This window comes from Macrotis lagotis, chromosome X (genome assembly GCF_037893015.1).
Source record: "Macrotis lagotis isolate mMagLag1 chromosome X, bilby.v1.9.chrom.fasta, whole genome shotgun sequence".
Taxonomy (NCBI): domain Eukaryota; kingdom Metazoa; phylum Chordata; class Mammalia; order Peramelemorphia; family Peramelidae; genus Macrotis; species Macrotis lagotis.
The window spans coordinates 42,556,490-42,580,744 of NC_133666.1; the positions used below are offsets into that span (position 1 = coordinate 42,556,490).

Sequence of the window (24,255 nt, forward strand, 5' to 3'; positions counted from 1 at the left end):
ACTTTTCAATTTCTGCTTTCCAGTCTAATTTCACACAATCTCTCTTCACAAACTCACTGTATGTGTAATTCAAAAAATAGTTATTAAACCCCAGTGACATGCAAGGTACTTGATGGTCCTTGCCTCAGAGTATTCATGAAGATCATCCCTCCATCTGTTGGGGTCCTTTTCCTCTTTTAAGCACTCTCTGTAATACCAGATACCGTTTCTTCTAGAAAGTTTTCTTGATCTCTAGCTCAAAGTAATCTCTCCCAACTCCAGTTCTAAGGGAGCAGTCATGTGTCACACCTCATCTGGAGCAGCACATTCCTTTCTGGATACCATAGTATAGGAAGGGCTTTAGATCAGTTGGAGAGGATTCAGAGCATTGAGATTAAACTCAAAGAAAAATGTGTTTTTATTTATTTGTTACGTATTTCCTACTTAAGTTTGAATCTGGTTCAGCTGCTCATAGAGCATTCTTTTATTTCTGTCACATTATCCATTGTATCAGACTCATTTGAGTGTGGGGCATATCCTCTTCCCCATCCCCCCAGTCTCCTTTGTAGGTCAAGGGGTCCCAGACAGATTTTCCCTTTGTATCTTCAGTGCTAATATAGTGCTTTGCATACTGTTGATACCTAATAAATGTTTTTTGACTTGAGTGTATGTGCAGACTAATTTGCAATTCATGGAAATCATGCTTTCAAGATGAAGGCATCATGTACAGAGCAGAACTTAGAATATGCAGTTGTAGGAAATGGTCCAAGGTTAGAGTTCCTGCAGGACAGCTCAGGATACTGCCAGCTCTCATTGGCCTCTTCCCCTTTTCCTCTGAGATTGAATCAAGCACTCTCTTTCATTGATTGTAGTTCCTCAAACAGAAGCTTCTTGGAGATTCCACTGGGATGACCTCTTAGCCTCAAAGCCCAAGTGTCCTCAAGAAAGCATGGCTTAGACATTCTTCCTGGATGCTTAAAAGCCTTCAACTGCTCACCTCCCAGAAGCTCTAGTTCTTCCCTGCTATGTTTATATTCCAGATGCCCACACCTTGTGGCATCACTTTTCCCTCTGGGTTGGGTAAAAGCTTCCTTATGAATTCTAATCACCATTTTATTTTTTCTCTACCTCTTTGAGTAATGCTGCCATTTTCTCTATAGTCTACTTGGGACTTGTACTTTTCAATTTGTCCAGAGAACTAATAGGTTTCTGGAAGGAAAAGGAATTGGGACCTTGGACATAATCATTTATTAATAATACTTCTTATGCCTCTGATAAAGACTGCTTTGGAAGGAATGGGAATGAGGAGGAACTAGAGATGCTGGGGGAATGCGTACTAGCAGCAACTCAACAGTAGCAAATGTTAAAACTGAATCATATTCTTCTTGAAATAAATAGAACAAATAACACTCTTTTCTCTCATTTCTCTCTTCCTGTTTCTTCTCTCTTTCTTGTCTCTGTCCCTTTGTGTGTCTTCCCCTGTTGCCCCTTTATTTAAAAAAAAGCTTCTTGGAATGTAGTTTTCCAAAATGTAACATTCCAAAAAAGCTTACTTGGTATGAGGAATAGAAATTAGGTGCCTCTAACTAGTTTATTTCTTTTCAATCTTGTTTCAGTATTGCTGTGCTTTAAAATATCTAGGTTAGTAGTTTGAGCAATGAACAAGAATTCTCTACCAGGCAGAAAAACTCTTGCCTTTCCCATTCCATTCTGATATGGACTTCTAGTCCTGAAGGCTATGACAAATGGACAGAATGAAAATCCCTTGCATGCAGCTACCTTGACAGATCAGGTTACCGTGTTTGTACATATTCACTATTTATGAAACATTGCTAAAATGTCGGTAGAGGAAGGATGAAGCCAACCCCACTGGCCCTTCTCAGGGGGCATTTCTTGAACATTGTCCCACCACTTCCTCTATGAAATGAACATGAGGATGATTTAGGGGCTCCCCACGTCCCCAGCGGTGCTGCCCCGCCTTTCGGTATTGAAAGCCCTGGCTGTGTTTTTCATAAGCTTCCCACTTTGTTCATATACTCCCCTGTATCTTAAATAGAAACCTATCATCAGGTTTAGCAAATCAATACTGCGAGAGTGTGAAACGGTCCCTAGAAATCTCCAGAAGGCCATTTCACAGCAAAAGCAATTGAAAACAGAAGCGGCCACGGAATATCTTATGAGCTCCCCATTTAGATCACAAAAGGACCATAAAAGTCAGAAGTAGTTTGTTTGAAGCAAGGTTCATAATATAACCATCCTGGACTTGCTGAGAAGAAAGAGGAAAATTGCAAACCAATTTGTGGTTATAGCTTTTTCTGTCAATTCTTTGGGGATTTAAAACTTGTAAAAGGTAGAAACTTCTGCCAGCTTAGGTTATTGAGTGAGCCTGTGATAACAATCATCCTGGTAGCTAACCAAACACCAATTATTTGAAGCCAATAAAGTCTTTATTAACTTCAAAGCAATTAGTGGTTCTGTGGCTTCTTTTTTCTACCAGAAGAGGAAGATGTCACCAAGGATGATTTTGTTGATGTTCAGTCATTTTTCAGTCATGACCAACTCTTTGTAACCCCATCTGGAGTGTTCTTGGCAGAGATACTGTAGTGGGGTGCTAGTTCCTTCACCAGTTCATTTGACAGATGAGGAAACTGAGGCAAACAGGGTGAAGTGACTTAGAGTTTGAGGCCAGATTTGAACTCAGTAAGAGGAGTCTTTCTGACTCCTAGTCTTGTATTCTGTCCACTAGCTGCCAAAGATGATAGTTGGTGACCATTTGGGATCCTTCTTAAGATAGGTCTTTGCCACTTTTCATGCTATATTTGTGACACCACAATTCGTACTTTTGAAATGATCCTGAGGGGAGATAGAGCAGGAGTCTGCCTGCCAGGTTTTTTGGCTTGACTAGAGGACTACTTGGGGATGCCAGGATTCCCTCTAGGTTGCTGTCGGGCAGTTGCCTTCTATGCAGGTGTCAGAAAACGTTAAGGAGCCCCATGCATTCACCAATACAGGTCATTTCAGACTTGCACACCTCGATAAATCAATAGCTAGCATTTACTTTTTCCATGAGAGGAGACAGGAGCTGACATTTCACTGCCTGGAAAATTCCATGGACTGGCTCTAAATTAATTGCTCAAACAATAAGAAACCTAATTAGATTACAATTGCAAGCCTGTTAAGAAGGCTCTTTATGATTCACTTTTGATTACAAGGTAATGTAGAGCTTGTCTACCTAGGTTTTTATTCCTAACTGAGCAATAAAAATAGTTTCTGGTTTCTCTTTAGCAAACATTTTCCCATAAAGAGCAATATCACTTTAATGTGAAATGAAATTCCATCTCTGCACTCCTCATCAAATTACCTAAAACAATGAGAAGTAATACCGTCACCTTTAAAAATATCATTAGAAAAATGGACATCCCAAAATTATCTTTCAGTTTGGATTATCTGCAGCTGGAGTCCTAATATTTCTAAACATTTTAGAATACATGGAGGAACTTTCTTTGAATAGGAAAAAAGAGTCGTTCCCCCACCCCCACCCCCAGGAGGGGTGGTTGTATATTAAGAATTTATTTGAGAAAACAGAGAGAAGTACAGTAAGTGTCCTTCCCTTTGCTGCTTATGTTGTTGGGAGAGGTACCCTGTGAAGCATGAAGTGCATGGTCAAGCCTTCTCTTCCCTCCTCTCAGATCAGTTAACAAGTCAGGGGAACAAGCATCAATCCCCTGGCCTTGCTCTCTGTTTTCTCAGAAAGGAGTCTTGGGAAGTAGGTGTGGCCACCAGAAGGTTCTGCCCATTCGCAATCAATAGCTCAGGATCCAAAACAGTGTCTCCTGACATACTTTGAGTAGTGTCAGGTTCTCATGGCTATTGAAGAGAAAACAGGAGGCTGTAAGCAAAGTGTGGTGATTATTAGCAGAATTCACAGAATTGAATACTGGTGATGGGGTCCTAGATCTTAGGTTGGATGAGTGACTACCCTGTTTGCTTCCTCTTACATTCCTTATTTTTTCTAGGTCAATCAGAATCTGAAGTTTATCTAGGACAGACCAATAATGATTACTCAGGATTGCACATGGGATATGATTGTTTGCCTTGGAGTCTTTTAGATATAGATTGTAGATAGATATGGATATGATTGTATTTAGTCCAAACGTGCTGATTAGGGGTCTTTACTGAGACTAGGTATTCTTAACATGGGGTCCATGAACCTAGTTTGTTTGGTTTGGGGTATTCAGGTAAACTCTTTCCATATAATTGGGTTTCTGTTGTAATTTTACATTGTGCATCTAAAAACATGATTTTGGAAAAGGATCCATAGCTTTCACTTCATTGTGAAGGATGCTAAGTCATCTACTGTGAGTGTTGGAAGGAGTAGGGACAGAGATGCAATTGGGGTTGGTTGAAAGAAGAAAAGGTTTGGCCTAGTCACTGTGGAGTGTGAAAAGGGTAGAGAGCAGAAGGACGATCATTCATTTAGTTTTTAAAAATACTTCAGCTTTAATTTCTAGCTCTATCATTAAATTTCTCTGGGCTTCTTTTTCCTCATCTATGTAAGACTTGCATTAGTTGATCTTAAATACCAAAGTAAAACAAAAATAAATAAATAAAAAGAAAGGAAACTGGCAAAAAAGGAAAAAGCTGTATGGAGAGTTGATCTCTAGAGAACCTTGTTTTGGTCAATGGAAAATCCCAGGAATCTTGTACTGCATGCCAGACTCCTAAGTGTTCTTGTGATGCCAGTAATGACTGGCTGCTGCTATCACATAGGGTCAACTCCCTAGGTAACTTGCCACTTCGGTGGTCCCAGTCTTGACCATGACATGGGCTTATGGAACCAAGAGTAGGGGTCTAGTTATGCCAATGATTGTGAATGTCACACAAACCTTAGCAACCAGGGACCTCACTCATAGCTCACAATGATAATGAAGAGAAGCCATTTACCCAGAAATTGACAGGTTTAAAGAATAAGACATTAAATTGGCCTAAGATATATGGTATAGAAAAGACTAGCAACACTATGAGCTGAGCTCTGCTGGCATTTTTTTCCATTTTTATAGATGTAAAAACAAGGTCAGATAGACTGTTTCCCAGCCCTCAGATTCTGTTCATCAATGACATTTTATTTTGCAAGTCAATGGGTTAAGTGGCTTGCCCAAGGCTACACAGCTAGGTAATTATTAAGTGTCTGAGGCTGGATTTGAACCCAGGTACTCCTGACTCTAGGGCCGGTGCTTTATCCACTGTGCCACCTAGCCGCCCCCATCAATGGCATTTTGATCTTCACATCTCAGCTCACTTCCATAGGTTCCAAACTATGGACTGCACAAAGAAAAGTGTGTTTGAGTACATTATGGGTGCATTGAGTGCTTGTGGATTAATGATATTTTTGCAAGCTGCAAATACTTCTGAAAGGTGGACTATAACAATTTAGTCAGAGATGTCATCCATGTTACATGTGACCATGGGGATTTCTTATTTGGCATGCAAGACAATTTTGGTTGATTTTTTTTCAGTCCTAAGTTATTTCTCAGTATATGCCTATTACTTTGTGTTGATATTTTAAATAAAAACTATATTCTTAGAATAAAAAGAAAAAGAGGGAAGATCTAATAACAAGTTTAAACCATTTATCAGAGAAGGACAATTATAAATAGCACTTCCTCAATTAATTAGTAACCTTAGTCATTACATAAAAACAAAGCACGCCAAGCTAGCATCTTCTCATTTGCATTTTGGACCATTTTTATCATCTATAATGACTGATGTTGTTGGAATAAATTTCTTAACATGACTCAGAAAGACAAAGGCAAATTATCTCTTTCTCCCTTGTGAGTGTTAATGAGGTGGAGACTGAAATTCATTTTCCCTGCTCTAGGTAATATATCATCCTCAGTGTTGGAGGAAATTAGGTATTTAATTTTAAGAAAACATTAGGAAGTCCTGTACTTTGAATGGTTGTGAGCCAAAGGAATATTGTGAAATACAGGAATTATTCATTAGGAAAAAGGAATAGGGAATGGACCATAATTTCTCTGGTCCAAGTAAATGCTTCCACCATTGCAGGGTAGCACCTTTTCTCCATCTTCTGGTTCCAGAGAGTTGTCTAGAGTAATGAGAGGTTAAGTCACTTGCCCAAAGTTCCACAACCACTGAGTCTTTGTAAGAGGCAGGCCTTGAACCTAGAGCTCCATGACCAGCTTTAATTACCAGCCCCTGACCATTTTGCTTAACTCAGATAGCATTTGATGTTGTTCAAAAGACTTTTACCTGTCATTATCTGCCCCACAGGGTCCAGCACATACTAGGTAATCATTAAATATTCATTCATGATGGTATACTTGATTTGGTCCAGCTTTATTCCTATTCTATTACAATATGTGGAGAAAACATGGGACTGGAACCTTCTCTAGGGATTAGTTTGCTCATATGTGAAATGAGAGGAATGAGTTATATTAGCCATATGATCCCTTCCATCTCTCAGTCAGTGAATAAGCGTTTATGAAATGATTAGCTTGTGTCTAGCATTGTGTGGGAGAGTTTTAAAAGAAGCGTTCCTTGCTCTCAAGGAGTTTCTATTCTAACAGAGGAACTAACATACTACATAAAGAGGTACATACCTAGAGAAATCCTTCTCCTAGTCCAAGAAAAGTTCTTTCATTTATCATACTCTAATTCAGGCTTTTTCTTTCGCAAGGCAATGGGGTTAAGTGACTTGCCCAAGGTCACTCACAGCTAGGTAATTATTAAATGTCTGAGGTCACACTTGAACTCAGGTCCTCCTCATTCCAGGGCCAGTCCTCTATCCACTCCACCACCTAGCTGCCCCCATTTGTCATACTCTACTAATAACTCCTCCCTTTTTACCTCTTACTTTGAGCATAGTATACAGCTAGATTCTGATTAGAAATAATAATGAATCCCCTCAATGGATTACATATTCTAATTTGTATTATTTGAAGTTATAATTCTATAAGATGTAGTAATTGGCTCTAGTTCAATGGAAATATGCATCCCGAATTCAGGGGCATCATTTTTCATACTAATCGGGGCCTAATGTTGTCGTTCTTGTTCTGTCTTGTCCCCATATAAGATTTTCTTGGCAAAGATACTGGAGTGGTTTGCCATTTTCTCCTCCAGTGGATTAAGGCAAACAGAGGTGTAGAGACTTACAGTGTCTGAGGTTGAATTGAACTCAGGTCCTTTTGACTCCAGGCTCAACACTCTATCCACTGCAGCACCACCTAGCTGTAATTAAATAATGAATGTTGTTCTGGCAAGAATGTGTCATATAGTCAGGGACAGTATTACCTTGGACAAGCTGTTTTCCCCTAGACTTGATTTCCTCTTGTGTAAAATGAGGGTGTCAGGGGCAGCTAGGTGGCGCAGTGGATAAAGCACTGGCCCTGGAGTCAGGAGTACCTGGGTTCAAATCCAGTCTCAGACACTTAATAATTACCTAGCTGTGTGGCCTTGGGCAAGCCACTTAACCCCATTTGCCTTGCAAAAACCTAAAAAAAAATGAGGGTGTCATACTTGAATCAGAGTTGTTAAGCACAAGCCCTATCCTACAATACTGCTGAGTGTGACCTGAAGCAAATCAAAATGTCATCAGGGAAACATTGAGCAAAATAAATAAAAATAAAATTAAAAAAAAAAAAGAAGAATGTGCCCTATACACCAGCTTGGCATCTCTGTGACTTTACAAACCAAAACTTGAGGGCAGTGACTGACTTTTTCTCTATGCCCCTTGATCTTAGCACAGAGTCCGTATGACAGAGTAAAGCAGCTGATCCATTCTTTTTCATTCATTGTCTTTTAGACTCCTACCCACACCCTTCCTCTACATTGCTTTAGCTCATTAGTATGTGCCTGAATTGTAGCTCATTTTTGGACTGCTTCACAGACACATCAGTTTCCTTTAAAAAACACACAAATAGAGTAGTTTGATTCAATCACAAGATGCTTTCAATATGGTACAGGGAAAGGATCCTGAATTTAGAATCAAAGGATCTAAATTTGAATCCCTCTTTGACTTTAAAAAAGTAGCTGAACCTTCTTGTGGCCCTCACTTTCCTCATCTGTCAAAAAAAGGTTTGAATTAGATTCCTACTGAGGTCCCTTCCAGCTGTAGAGCTATTTATTGTCCTTTAATACCAAGGTGTGGGTCACTAAGAAAGTTTCAAATAATGGGTCATTTGAATTCAAAACCTAAGTATATTACACTTCTCCAAATGGACTTTTTTTTTTACTGTTCTTCATTAATGTAAGTCTTCCCCAGGACCCCTCAGCATTGCAAGATAAATGCTAGGGAAAATGGAAGAATGATATTCCAGTGAATTGCCATGATTCCTTATAGACTTTTAACAAGTCTTATTTTTTCCATGTAATTTCTATATAATTTCTTTCTCTTTGACTTGCTACCTAATCCATAGGAAAACAGAGTCAGAACACAAACACAAAACCTCTGAGTTTATAAGTATAACATTTGAGAAATCATACCAGTGGACATTGGATATATTTAAGAGTTAGCCCTTAAGTCAATTCTCCAGTAGTTATTGTGGCCAATGAGATCTGAGAAGCAGCACAGCTTGATGGAAAGGGCATTGATAGATTCTCAGCCATAGGAATTGGGTTGAAATATCGACTCTCTCCTTGACCAAAGCAATACTGTCAGTGTACAACCTGCTGAAGAGGTACCAGGCAGCATGGATAGAGAGAGCTGCTTCTCCTGGGAACTCTCTACCAATAAGATCCTAATTCCAGAAAAGGGGAGTCTTTTGTGGTACCTGGACAAAAATAGTTGCCCCACAATGTCCAAATGTCTGCATGAGATATCATTCCTGAAATCTAGATGCTGCTTCCTGCCATGCATCTATAGGACATATCATGGGACTATAAAATATTCTAATATCTAGCTTACCTTTTTCACTTCTTAGCTAGATGTTTAGTTCATGTGGAGTCATGCCTCACTATTTATTAAGATGAAAATGCACATGTCCATGGCCAATTGATGAGCTGACTTTCCACTGGGGACACAATGGGGTTAATGAAAATGAGTTAGGGTCCAGAGTGAAGAAAAAAAGGAATAGGCAGCCATCAACTAGTCATAATTTAAGACTGAAGAATCGGAAAGTTTAAAGGTGAAAGAGCCCTTCAAGGCCATTGAGTCCAAATACAAAGCTTCGGTGACAGACGATTTCTCTGTTTGTTGCAAATGAGCAAATCTCTTGTCACCTAATTGGAAATTCTTTAGATGGCCAAAGGATTATGGATTTCAAAGCCAGAAAGGACCTCAGAGATCACTTCATTCAACCAAGACCCAGGGAAAATAAATACTTTGTTCAGGGTCACCCAGGTAGCAAACCAGAAAAGCTGAGATTTAAGGCCACATTTTCTAACTCGAAATCCAGCCAACCTTATTTCCCCTGCTGCACCATGCTGTCATGTTAACATACACAATAACTAAATGGGAATTCATGTCAATTTGGCCAGTGTTGATTAAGCTCCCATTGTGTGAAGAGCCCACGCTGTTAAACTAACCTTTGTTTCTCCCTCCAAGAGTAAAAGACAGGCAACTGATGCTCTAGCAGAGGGCTAGAATATACTCACAGATATCTGTAGCTGCTTCTCCTTGTAGGAGGTATCTAATCACCTAGAACCTGGACACTAATGATAGAAAGGGATGCTGTTCCATCACATGTATCCCAGTTGATACAAAAGGACAGGCAAGGGAGGTTGGCAAGAGTGGTACCCTCAGTTCTGGTCTTTAATTAAGCAAAGTCCTCATGTATCATGCTGACCACCATGATCTAGGCTTTAATGGAAGATTACCTCCTGGAGTCTACAATCCCTGGCCTTCACTCCCTACCGATGTCACAGACACTTGTCTAGAATTGAAAGATTTCAGAGTAATTCCCAGGTTTTCAAAAACATCAAGGCCCCAGCTGACCAAAAAAAAAAGGATTCCAAGGTAAATATGAAGATAGCAACTTATTTCACAATAGATTATATTTTATCCTTTAGTTTTTTTTTTTTGGTTGAATCATAGCTTCCTAGTAAATGACATCCCAGAAGATATTTATCAAAGCAGGAAAGCACCGAAGGAGCACCTTGCCTTTCTCTATTATTTCTCCTTTCTTCTGACATTCTCTTGCCTAGAGATCTAATTCCATTAAATATGTACATTTTTGGCTGGAAGTCTTCTTCATGTATCTTTCAGATAAATCTTAAAAGTACATAAGGTCTGAAGGGCAGCTTTTTTAAGTGCAAATGAGACCCACACCAGAATATTGGTTATGAGGGTTTCCAAATTATTTATATGCCTGCATAACTTTGCCTTTCTCTTTCTGGGATAATGATAAGGGGGAGAGGTGCAATTCCAGTACCCTTCCTTTTGAACACTAGCAAACTACAATAGCCATATTTAATAGCAAAAATACCAGGACTTCCTTTGGCAGGTCTACATTTTTATGGGATTTATTTTAGTCCTTGCCATACCTGTAATTTTGTGTGATCTAGAAGGTAAATAACAGAGGTACAAATGTAATCTGGATTGATCCACATAATATTCTCTTATGGTTTTCTAAATGGACTTGTCTTTTGACTGCTCATTAATGCAAAGCTTCCCCAGGACCTCTGGGCATTGGAGGACAAGAATTTGGTAAACTGGAAGAATGATATTTCAAGATCCATAAAAACTGCCAGTGAATTGCAGGGGTTTCCTTATAAGACTTTTTCCTGGTCCCAAATCTTTCTATATAATTTCCTATGTTGATTTTAGTTATTATTCCCCTTCTCTTTGACTTGTTTCCACATCCACAGGAAAATAGAGTTAGAATACCCACACTGCCCCTGCGTTTGTAAGCATGATATTTGAGTAATCCATTTGAGAAAGAAGCAAAAAAGGAAGCCAGGTTTAGTTTTCTGTGTTCTGGAGGAACTCCTGGTGCCAGTCACCACCATTCCCAAGGAGACATCATTATAAACAAAACTAGATTGCCATACAGCAAAATTGAAAGAATCAGACCTTCCTGTGCTGCAAAATGTAAGTTAAAAATGAAGATATTGAAAAATGAAATCAGAAATAAAGGTGAGAAGATGCTATGGGTTGAAATACAAAGATGGAATGTATGTGATGCTCACAGGCATAGGACTTATATACCCCAGGGTTCCCTAGTGAAATCTGTACCAGTGGCCCATCAGGATATAAAAGGAAGTCCCAATTTTTCATTTGTGTTCTGACAGCAGGACCCAAATGTCTCTGTTGATGGAAATTTGTTTTCTTTCCTCCTCCATATGATAGATCTCAAGACAATAAGGGAGAAGTGGCCCTTGTCTTTCTCCAAATATTCAGAATCTTATCAAGTCAGAAGCTGCTTCAGAGCTCCCTGGACCCCTTTGCAGTAGATAATTGTTCCATCTTTGATTTGTTTTTCTCGTTTTTTTCATTGATAGCAGCCTGAAGGCAGGACATGTGATAGAGGGGTTGGGCAGGGGGTGGACAGGATGGAGGGAGCATATAAAATATGTTGCTTCTCCAGAACTGTCATAGCAAGGATAGCCAGCACATAAATGATACTGTTTTGGCTTCCAAAGGGTAAGCAGGTGTCTTAGGAGTCCCAAATGAGCTGTGTACAAGCTTGTACAAACAACCTCCGAATCATGCCTGTTTGTTATTCACACAAACAGAGTGGAAACCATCTGAATTCCACAGTTCCCAGAATTCAGATGGTGCACAATGGCCCATAATGAGCAGCACCTGTGCTTACCTCAATTACCCTACGGTTCCGAACAACGGTGGCAAGGGCTTCTATGACGATTTTTTTTTCAATAATAGATTTAGTTATGTCTTTCATAATTGGATTCAAAAGCTCAAAATTTCATTTTGCAACTTGTTCATAAAATGTGTATGAAAAAGGCTGGCATTTATTCAAAAGAAATACTCTGCAAAGAAGAAATTGCAAAACAGCCAACTGCTGGTAACTAAGCAGCCAAATTACCGTCCAAGAGCTTGGCAAATACACGATCTTTTTATTATTTCCGTAATTGAATTTCTGTTAAAGCGTGGAGCATAATTTAACATCAGGAATTTATTTATAATACAATAGTGGTTCAGTAAGAAATGCATTGTTATTGTCACTTTTAATGGAGTCTTATGTATTCCCTGGGAGCCTGGGTGGCAGACTGGGAGACAGCCACTGCATCAGTGTTGTTTGTAAACAATTGAATTAATTGGAGACAGGGTCATTAACTCGACCTGAATACCTCTGATTGCTTCTGTAAATAAGGTTAGAGAGCAAATGGCTAATCTTGGTTGTCATTATGGATTCCTTTTCCATTTTCGCACTGCCTTGGATATTAAGATCATTTTGCTAAGCAGCTTTGCCTCCTGTCCTCATATTTACAGTATTGCAGGCATGGCCCATAAAAATAATTGTATCTGACTTATATTGCATTCTCCATATCTTTATAAAACTCAGTACTAGGAGAGGACCTATGTTGAATCACAACTCATAAAAACCATCAGACCAATAAATGAATAAACCACCATAGGGAAACCATAGTAGTAAAGCAAAGTCAAGCCATGGAATCCAAGTTGATTTTGTCTTCCCTCCCAGCTCCATTATTATGTACCATTCAGCAATGCACTAACAACAACCATATCAAGAAAAAGAATTGAGTAGCAAAACAAACTCTCTTCCCCTCAGGGTAGAGATGGTATCATTGCCCTTTTGACTTGATTGCAACAAAATACATGCTAGTCAAGTTATATCCTAAGAGATGTTGGTAGTAGCATCTCTTGCCGGTTTGCTGTGTAGAAAATAAAAATTTGGGATTTTGTAATATGGATATATACAGAGCTTCCCAAAGTCTTAGTGAAATTCTAAGCTATGAAGATGTTCTCGTAATATTTGATTTACTTCTGTTTTCTGTATACCTTATTCCTGGTAGCAGGGCCCAAGATGCTTAGAAAGTTTGTTTTAGTTTCTCTTTGCCCCTATCAAAACAACTAAAGTAATTCTGAAAAATAGAGGTATCACTAGAAATTGATATGTCACAAGGCGCTTGATGGCCTTGTTCCAAAAATCAATGATCATTTATTTGGCTTCCAAATGGGTATTATCATGAGATGTTCAAGGAGACCTTTAGAAGGAGGTTCAGAAAAAGAAGACTTCTAATGTGTCCTTTGCAAACCTTAAAATGTTATATAAATGAGAGCTATTTAGATTATCCTTTCCTTCAGTGAAAATGGAAAGAACTTAGAATCTCAAAGATACCAGTCCCAATTTGGGTAAGTTCATTTTGAAATGAAGCTCAGCTCCTCTGCCAGAAACTGTCACACGCCACCAACTGGCAGCAGCCATTGTCTCTGAAAAGATCCCCCGTGGAGTCCTAGCGAAGAAAGATATAGGGCTGTTTCTAAATGTTGCATGAGTCAGAGTCTTGTCACCTTCTTGGTCCTTTGACCTTTTTTATATAAAATCTCCTATGTCACATCATCAGCTGCTTCACCTTCCCAGGTCACACGTCACCCCCCACCCCCCAGGCTCCCAATGAACCTCAGCTAGCCAGCTCCAGGTACCATCACTCCCTCATTCCCCTTCCAGTCCTGGCAATGTAAATCACATCACATCCATACTCTCATTGCTTCTGGATGAAAAAAAGTCTATAAGACCATTGCCCCTTGCCATCATTCACAGGTCCAGTGACTCTATCCTTCCCTAGGTACCAATCCTTGAAAGAAGGTGAGCTCATTGAGGGCAGGGACAGGCTAGCTTTTGTATTTGTATTCTTGGGACTTGATCACATAGTGAGTGCTTAAAAAGTTTTCTTCATTCATTCATTAACTCTTAAGTATGTATTAGGAATGTAAGGTCATAAATTCAGCTATCCATTCTGGCCTAACTAAAGCTAGATGTTTATCTGTGTTTATAATAATAACAATAACCAGAGTTTCATTTTTGTATAGTTTTTTTTAAGGTTTGCAAAGTGCTTTTCTCACAGCACAATGATATAAGTAGTGGAAATAGTATGCCCCCATTTTGCAGCTGAGGAAACCGAGGCTCTGAAAAGTTAAATAATTTGCTCATGGTCACACAGCTACTAATATATATATCTAAAATCTGAATTTAGTTAATGTTAACATTACCTAATATCAATGATTTTAGAATTGACTCCTAAGCATTTAAAGTTGAAGATATGGTATGTACTCAATAGAGGCATCAAATGCATCCCAAATCAAAATATAGTTCAGAGGGAAAAAATAATAAACTTGAAAACTTTTTTAATGTAGAAATATTTTTATTTATTTTTTAAAAAAACTATTTTCCCATGTCAACTGACTTGTGTGGTTTTGTCATTAACAAGCAACAATAGTATAAGATTCATGGGGCAAGCAGCTAATAGCCAAGTCCCTTGGATTTGGAGAGATTGACCCCATCTGGATAGAGATACATTCTCATCTCTATAAATGCCCAGTTATCAAGTTGAAAAAATGTAAAAAGTTGGTGAGCAAAAAGTATTTTGCTTGTTGTTTGTGTTTTAGATAGAAGGTCTCAGGGGTCTTGTATACCTCTGCAGAGGTGAAGACCATAGACTATTCAATTATTCATTTGTTTGGCCTAGCTAGTAGCTGAAGAATATGGATAATTATGATTTTCTCCTATTAGAAGAAAATGTGTGAAAAATTCCCAGATAGGAAGATAAAATAGCTTTATAAACATATATATGAGTTTGGGGCTTGCCCCACCAGCCAAAAAAAGTTTTCATTTTATAATAACTATTTTTTGGAGCAGATTTCATTTGAAAGTAAAAAATTGCCCAAGTTCTTCCCTAGCTTAATGACAGAAATTTCCCTGTATTCAAAATTACAAGCCCACGTATGAAAGGCTTTTCCAGCTCTCGGAAAAACGTGTGGGTTTGTTTCCATTTCTTTCTGGGTCATATTTTAAGTGGCTCTGTTTTCTTTCTCAACATGGAGATTGGCATTCCTCTGCCTATTGATCTAGTTGAAAATGTAGGTGATCCTGTCCTTCTGATAGAGCCTGCTGGAATGCATGGAAAAAGTACCCCCTGCTTGAGCTGTCTTCTTCCTGGCAACCATGATTAGTCTTTTCATTGCAGAGTCAAAGGTGAGTCGGGTTTAGGATTAAACTAGCTCCCTGAGTGCATGGACAGAGTAAGGGCTCTTCAACTCTTCTCACTCACACTTGACCCCCTTTAATTTAGTGTTGATGAGAAGGGAGAATATTAGCTGCAAGGCAAGATTTTTCAGTCTGATAAGGTTGCAAGAGCAGGAATCCAGTATTTCCTTTACTGTCATTCAAAATAAGAGGCACAGGAAGCACTGCTGAAAAAGCTTTTGGACTTAGGTTTTTACTTGTAGAAGATTTAAGATGTCAGGTTCAATTGTGGCAACAGATGGGAGGGAATCTTTGCAGGAAATGGTTCTGATTTTTTATTAATAGTCTTTGTGATTTACAGTAAAATGTTGGGGGGATGATTTTCAGGTCAATTTGTCATGGAACACCTTCATGCTCTCAATGCCATGGGTATGTCAAATTAGCAATGCCTGAGATCTCAGTGACAGTGTTTACCCTTACAGAAATCCTCCAAGCTAGAATTTAATCCCAAATTGATTGTTTTTCCTTCCATTAGGTAATTAGTTAAATATCACCAGAAAAAAATCAACTCGAGAGTAGATTGTGGATTGATCGTGAAAGTATCAAAATAATAGGAGCCAAGAATTTCACCTTTATTTGGATGAAAATCTTCACTTTCATTAGGAAGATATGCTACTTGATACTTAACCTTCACCATGGCTAGCACCATTTCTTATTCCTAGTCATTCATGTGTGCAAGCTGTATGATCCCTAGACGTGTTTTATATTGTTTTAAAAATATCAAACCATATTCATTGGGCACTTACTCAGCAGAAACAATTTTTTTTGGTTTTTGCAAGGCAGTGAGGTTAAGTGATTTGCCCAAGATCACACAGCTAGTTAATATTAAATGTCTAAGGCCACATTTGAACTCAGTTCCTCCTGACTCTAGGGCTGGTGCTCTATCCACTGCACCATCTAGCTGCCCCATAATAAAAAATATCTTAATATTGTTAGACTGTGAGACACAGTTGGCAAAGCAACCAGATGAAAAGTGGAAAATTCTTCCCCAGGTAACCAGTTAAATGTGAATACAAAAAAATTCACTGCAGGTTAAGATTTTGAAGCCAGGTGACCGGGAAAATGATGATACCAGGAACATAATTAAAGACATTGGGAAGAGGGATGGATTTGGGGATGTGTGTGGCTATAATGGGTTCTATGTTTTGGACGTAAATTAGCAATTCCTATGGAACAATCAGCAACAGTTAGTAATAAAGGCTGGATGGAGATCAAGATACAGGTAAGGGCTGGAAGTATAGATATGGAAATAATCTACATAGAGATCATTAAATCTATGGTAACTGATGAGATCATCAAGAAAGGGAAGAGAGCATAACAGAGGACAGGATTGGAATAATGTAGATGGATCTGAGAGATGCAAAGTGGTGGAAAAAGAGGCAGTTAAATCAAGATGGCTTCAGCTTAGAGTCCTTTGCAGAGAAGGGACCCAAAGGTAGAGGATACAATGTGGGAGAGAAGAAAATGTTTCTAATACCTGCTGTGGCAAGTCAGGGACTAACAAAAAGAACTGCCAGATAGTCATAAAAGCCCACCTGACATTGGATAATAGGAAATCCTAATAAAATTGTTTGGCATTGTCACTATGACTTTCCTCCTGAGCATTAAGCTGCATACAAAAATGGAAAGGAATGGAAGAGGTGGATAAGATGAGGATTTAACCAAACTAGCAATAGGGCAAGGGATTCAAGTCAAACTGGTCAAATGTAGATTTGAGGTTGTGAAGTAGAGAAGTAAGACCAGAATACAGGTTAGAGATAGAGAGAAGCTGGGCCAAAGGGACTGGAGGAGGTCACAGTAAGAATGAAGAATAGGTTTTGGAGGATGAAGAAGGTGAGATTGAAGATCCTACTCAGAGAAGAGAATTTCAAAGTTCTGGATCCTAGGAGTGGAGTGGTTAATGGGTAATAGGTCAGATCTTGAGTATGACCATCTAGGTGTGTGAATGACTATGGACTTAAAAAACTGATTAATTGTAAGAGCAAGTATTTGAGGGACCCTTGATGTGTATGTTGAAATCTCTTAAAAATTGGGGCAAGGATCCACATCCAGAGACAAAACTGAAGTTTGAATACATAGCATGCTATGTTCACTTTTTAAAACTTCTATGTATTTTCTTTCTCATGTTTTCTCCCCTTTATTGTAATTCTTCTTTCATAACATGACTAATTTGGAAATATGTGAAACACAATTTTACATGCACAACCTCTATCTCAGGTTGCTCCCTACCAAGAGGAAGGGAGAGAAAGGGAGGGTGGTACAAATATGTGAAACTCAAAAGCTTGCAAAAGGATGAATGTTGAAAACTGCCTTTGCATGTAATTGGAAAATAAACAAATAAGAAAGAATTGGGGCAAGGATTAGAGTGAATAGGACTCCTGTGATCTTAAACTCTTTGAGAAAGGAAAGAGATTTACCTGGAGGCTAGAATATGACTGCAGTAGGGAGTTGGATCATGTGATAAAGATGGAGGGAGAGGAACCACAAAGGTTACTCACTGATTGGTGGCAGAGGGATAGTCTGGAAGTGGGCATAAGAAATATAGCTATTTCTCCTCCAGGCCCAGTGCTTTGAGGTCCTGAGAAATGGTTCAGCCAGTACTAGACAGAGTGTCTTCTGGAAAGCACCTGGTTTCCTTGAGTGCAAGGAGGTGGAAGGGAATCTGTGAACAATAGGATTTGAGAGTCCATGGAATGGGAAGCCAGTGAAGGATATAGTTTCAGAGAGGGCTGAGGGAAATTGAGAGGAGGGGGAGAAGATTTTCACCATCCTAGACTTTACTACATTCATGAATTAAGATAAGGCTCAAAGATACAAACTAAAGCTTAGGAGAAATGTCTCAGGTAATTCCACTGTGGTGTGGGCTATTTTTCTGCAGAAAGATAAGTGTTCAAGCTATGAAGTAGTGCCTTAGTTCTGTGCCACAGGATGTAGAAAAAAGAACAGAAGATTCTTCTGAAGACCTGAGGCCTGACAAATACCAACAGCTCAAGACCAAGAGGAAAGAATAAAATAGTAAAAGAGACATTAGAAGAGATATCTAGACTGTCTTCTTGGGAATATAACAGAATTATAAAATGATTCTTTCCTGCTAGGAGTTTATACTACAGCTGTGGAACCAAACCATATATGATGAGACTCAAGAATAATTAAGTTCCTTCCTTTCTTGGGGCAGGCCTAGTACAATAGGGCTATGAAAAAGGGAGATGTCACACTACATTCTAATATTACGTACATTTTGTTAGCACTTCACAATTTTGTTTAGTTCTGTCCTAGAATCCTTGGGAAATGGAGTAGTATTGAGTTAAGGGAAAGGGAGAAGACATTCCAGAGTAATCTTGCCAAAATGTGGGATTGATAATAATATACAGAGGAGGAGAGTAAGAAATTCAAGCTGGCTGGAATGGAGGAATGGTAGAAGATATTATGGGCTAAGTAGGTTGGGGAGGTCAGAGACCAATTGATCAAGAATTTAAACTCTGCATGTGATAAGTAAGACATGAGTCCTTCTATATTCTTAAGCAAGGAAATTTCACGGTAAGCAGTCATGTGACAGAGGTCTTATTAGTGGCCCACCTAGTGGATCCTAAAATTTCCTATAAAGTAATAATACAAGACAAATAGAGCCATGTGTTTCTTGGCATACAGCTAAATTTACTGATATCTCCAAGAAAAATCTTATGGGATTGATTGAACCATAAATATACTGAGATGATGTTGGCAGGCCCAGAATCCCAATGTGCTTTTACTAGGTGATGGATTTCTGTGTCAACAAACTTTAGCAATCTTACCCAGTAGTATTTCTTGGAAGAAGGTATGTGGTAGCAAGTTGGAGAGTAGACTATGAGGTAGGTATTTGCTACATTGGAGTATGGTGTTCTTTCAAGAGCAGTCAGCAACTCCCTATCACTCGTTCTGTTTATGCACTACTCATTCACTCCTTCACTCCTTAACCCATTGCAATCTGGATTTTCTGCCTTTTGCTTGGAATTGTTTCTTAAAGGTCACTGCTAACCTCTTAATTAACAACTCAAATGGTCTTGTCTTAATCCTCATTCTCCTAGACTTTTCTTGTTTACATGCTATTGGTAACTAGTGAGAGGCAGAAGCACTGGCTTTGGAGTCAAACTACCTGGGATCAAAGCCTGCCACTGCTTTGATGGCATTTGAAGTCATTCCCTAGTTGTGTGACTGTAGGCAAGTCACTGTCTCATGAATGCCTGACCTCGAAGTCTCCTTCCTTTTGAAGCCTCCAGTGTGCATTGTCCTCGTGAAGAGGTAAAGGGCTATAATAGAAAGAGCTATAAATATAAAGTCAGAGGACTTGCAGTCAAATACTGCATTTACTTTGGGTAGACCACTGTCCTTTCTCCCAAACAAGGAGATGCAGTTTTGACTATAACAGAACCATGAAAGGAAAAATTTATATCAGGAGGTGGCATTCTACTTTTTCACATCAACCTTTGCATAGTGAACTAAAATTTCCTTTCTTCCTTCTACTTGATTTTTTTTCTGAGAGGATTCTCTATCTCAAATGTTGGAATATGTAAACATCAAAGGCTTAATAGTTACTAGAACTATTAGATAAACAGCTATAAGAATCCAGAGTAGAAACACCAGGAGGCAAAGTCATGAAATAGCTGGACCAGCTCTGTTCTCTCTAGAATTTGGGAATAATGGGATTGGTTATTAGAAGGATCTGACCTTATTCTAGATTCCCAGAATTTTCTCCTATGCTTCAACAGCTCTCTGAAACTTAGACTTTGGCTAACAAAAGGCGACACTACCTTCCAGAGCTTTCATTCATTTTGTGTTTGCATACGTTGTGGTCTTTAAAGCCAAAAAGTACAGAAGGATAAGATGCAATTTTTAAATGTCTGTTTTGGTTACTCTATCAAATACATGGTAAGATCTTTACTAACAAAATATTATGGATGTTTACTAACACAACTTAGAAAGCTTCCAAATATACCTTCGCCCCCTTCACTAATCTTACTGGGAAGTTTTTAGTGGTATCACCAATTATCATTACATGTATTGTTTATAGTAATGTCAGGTTAAAACTAATCATGCCTTATTCCATTGCTCTGGAGAATGATTCATTTTATAGTGTTTAAAATATTTCAAGTCTCTTTTCACCTTGAGCTTTCAAAACAACTTATTCATTCTATCAGGGTAAGAGTCTTCACACTGATAAGATCACAGAAGCATCCAACACCACTACCCCTTGGATAGGCCAGTTGTGAGCCAGTTTAGCCTTCACTGGCAGCCTAAAGACCACTTGGAGATTAGTAGTAGCCCTCATGTGAATCAACCAAGGATGCATTTTGCAAATTTTGTGAATTCAAGTCCCTTCAAATCTCCATTCACATCTAAACTGAACCTATTTAATACTCCAGTGTTTCTGTGGACACAGAGATATGGATGGTACATGTTATCTCCCTGAGGAGACTATAATAGGCTCCTAGAGAACAGACATTTTTGGCCTTTCTTTGAATTCCCAGTGCTTAGCACAAGATTTTGAATATGCTAAGTTCTTAATAAATGCTCATTGACTTGACTTCTGTCCATATTCTAATTACTTATCCTCTTGGCCAATGATGTATCAAAAGGTGACATAATCCATCTGCTTGTCTGGTATGGCAATATTTGAAGTTGATTTGACATATGGTCCTAACTAAAAATAAAATGAGAGATTTAGCTTTGAGAGCTCATTGGGAAATCATTTCAAGATTCAATACAAAGTTACTTTTACATCTGAAGTAACTGTCATTCAAATTATAAATATGAAATAATTACATTTATAGTTTTCAGTATCACTGTTATTTTGATTTATCAAGTAAGATGAAAACCAGCAAAACTGATATTCATAGAAGGCTCCTCCAAGTCAATCTGGGTTATTTCCTGGCCTTCAGTTTCCTTTCAAGGATGTTTGTTGCCCTTCTTAAAAGCCTAGAAAATGAATGAATTTTATGTACACTTTTAGCAGGCTGAATTGAAACCAGATGTCTTCATTTCTCATAGTTTCTGGATTGGTTTAATCTCCTGTGTCCACTAGTATTTAATAAGTAATCTAAGAAACTAGTGATTGTATTTAATGCACATTTATTAATCTGTCAATGGAGGAAAAAAAGGGCATGCTGATGTTAATTCTTGTAAAATGAGGCATTATTTTTTGAGCTCTCTCTTACTCTACCTACTCAATCTCTTGGGTTATATGACAGAAGAATTTGAGTTTACAAATAATATTTTAAAGTGGTATTTGACTGTATAAAAGGAAGTATATATTTATAAGATTAAAGGATTCTTTTTTTTTTATTTTAGTTTTTGCAAGGCAACAGGGTTAAGTGGCTTGCCCAAGGCCACACAGCTAGGTAATTATTAAGTGTCTGAGGCCGGATTTGAACTCAGGTACTCCTGACTCCAAGGCCAGTGCTCTATCCACTGTGCCACCTAGCTGCCCTGATTAAAGGATTCTTAGGGAATAGAAGGAGCAGTTAATAGGACATCTAGGGGCAGCTAGGTGGCACAGTGAATAGAGCACTGGCCTTGGAGTCAGGAGGTCCTGAGTTCAAATTTGACTTCAGACACTTACTAATTACCTAGCTGTGTGATCTTGGGCAAGTCACTTAACCCCCATTGCCTTGCAAAAACCAAAAAAATAGACAGATATTCTATACCCTAGTAGTAACTGATAAGAATTTATTTTTTGTTTGTTTTTGTTTTATAATTAATTTTTTTCCAAATGAAATCTTCCTTCTCTCCTTTCCAAAGGCCCCTCCTTTCCCAATCTTTGAGAAATAGAGAAAAACAAGGACTATTTACAGACATGTATAATTGATCATGCCTCTATCTTAATTTCTATACAGAGAGAGAAAATTTCAAATTTTTCTGTCTTTGCAATATTGTTCTTAGTGCATAAATTGTTCTCCTGGTTCTGTTCACTTTTAATTAGTTCATACATGTCCCCCCAGGTTTCTGTAACACTATCCCTCCTCATTATTTCTTATAACACAAAAGTATTCTATCACATTCATAATGTGGATGGATTCATAATCATATGCCATTAATTTGTTCAGTCCTTCTCCAGTCAGTGTGCATCCCCTTAGTTTCTAGTCCTTTGCGATTGCAAAAAGACTGCTATAAATATTTTAATATGTATGGGTTCTTTTCCTTGTTCTTTTTGGGGTATTGACCTAGTAGCAGATCACTGGGTCAAAGAGTATGCAAAGTTTAAGAAATGTTAGGAGCATAGTTCCTAATTACTTTCCAGAATGATTGGATTAGTTGACAGCTCCACCACCAGGGCATCAATGTGGCTGTTTTCCCATAGCCTCTCCAGCAATTAGGGGTCCAGTAGATTTTAAAGAGATTACATTCCTTCCTGACCAGCAGGTAAAGATGGCTTTCTTCACAGTTCATAGAGTTGTAATCTTGGAGAAGAATAGGCTTATGTGAAGAGGCAGGCCAAAGGACAGTATGGATTAATTTAGACTAAATAAAGGAATGAAAGCCTCATGGTTTCTCCCAGGGTCCAATCCAGTTTTCTCATTCAGTGTACCTCAGGGTCCCTTTAGCCCAGTGCCTAATGTCAGAGGAAAAAGGAACAAGAGTGGCCACCCACATGTTCCTTGGGTAGAACAAATTTGAGGAAGGTGGGCAGGGGATGAGAAGGAAAGCATGCTTCAACACTGGGAGAAAAGAATTAGGATAGTTCCCCTTCAGTCATCTTTCTCAAACTCAACCTTGGCCCAACATTTTGGAATGGATTAAGTACGTCGAAGGGGGAAGGGGATCCTTATTTCTAAAAAAAAAGCAAACAAAAGAAGCCTCAAGAATAGAAGAGAAAAAGCCCAGGATCATTGAAACTCCAGTTCTGAAATGCACACATATGAACATTGAGAAGTATCATCTATCATTAAAAGCAGAGGTGGGGGTGCTGTCAGCTGTCAAACATTTTGCTTGATCTGTTTAACAGATTTAAAATCAATCAAGGCAGTTCCTTGTGACCATCTCTTCAATGCATTCCTAAAAAGTTTGAATGGAAGAGACTGGATTGGACTAGGAATGAGGCACCCCTGGTTCTAGTCTCAGTTTTGCCAGTAAACTGCAATGCAATCTTGACTTTGGACCTTTGAAGTTCCTTAAACATTATGAGCCCTTCGTGATCCTAAATTGGGACAGAAGGATCTTTAGGTTTCCCTCCAGAGTCAACATTCTTTCTATCTGTGCCTCTATAAATACTGAGACCATTCATATCAAAAGCCCCTCTATAAATACTCGGACCATTCATATGAGAAGCCCTCTATACTATGGAGAAATACAACTTTGGACAAGATGACCACACAAAACAATCAAAATTTTATGAAGACTGAAGGACAGGGAGAGAGTTGGGAAAGTGTGATTTCCCTGAGAAATATGGGGCATATCAGAAGGAATCCCCTGTGTTTGAGTAACAGTATGAATGCCAATTTGAGCAACTTAGGAGAAGGGAATAAATATGGCAATTGGTCACTATTATTTTACTCTGATTCTGCCCTTTAAAAACTAACATGTTCATGATTTCCTGTGTTTGTAGTCTTATCGCTCTTTGTATATCGCAATGTTCATTCTTGCTGATATGATGACTGAATTGGTAACAAATAGGTAGAAACAAATATAAGTGCCAAAGAAAGACTGAATCTGGTTTGGGTGCTCAGAGAAATTGGTAGTTTTCAAAATACAACTAAAATCACAGGAATTCATTGTTTATTGTATAGTACTCTTCTTCTGTTCTATTCCGTATATAGAAATGTCCATTCATTTCAGGTGTAAGTTCAGATTAGTTTTCTTACAAATGAATTAATTTGAAGAGATGTGGGAAAAACCATTGTACATCACAATGGGATCTTTTTTAATATCCGAAGTATTAGCTGCCAAGCAGCTTTGGGGCTGTAGCTGATTTGTATAGTAACTCAAAATGATCTTTCTTTATTAACAACCAGTACATTTTCTATGACCTTCTTTTTCAATGCTCCTGCCACCATATTTGCAAACTCAGTTCTAATTACAATGTCTTATTACACTGTAAAAGAAAATCAGGTAAAAAAAG

The 24,255-nt window shown here is 38.5% G+C and overlaps 1 protein-coding gene across 4 annotated transcripts in view; it reads left to right on the forward strand.

The window, feature by feature from the left end:
• The window catches only part of AFF2 (ALF transcription elongation factor 2), a 389,617-nt gene that overhangs the window by 320,512 nt on the left and 44,850 nt on the right, over positions 1-24,255 (forward strand). The window lies entirely within an intron of this gene.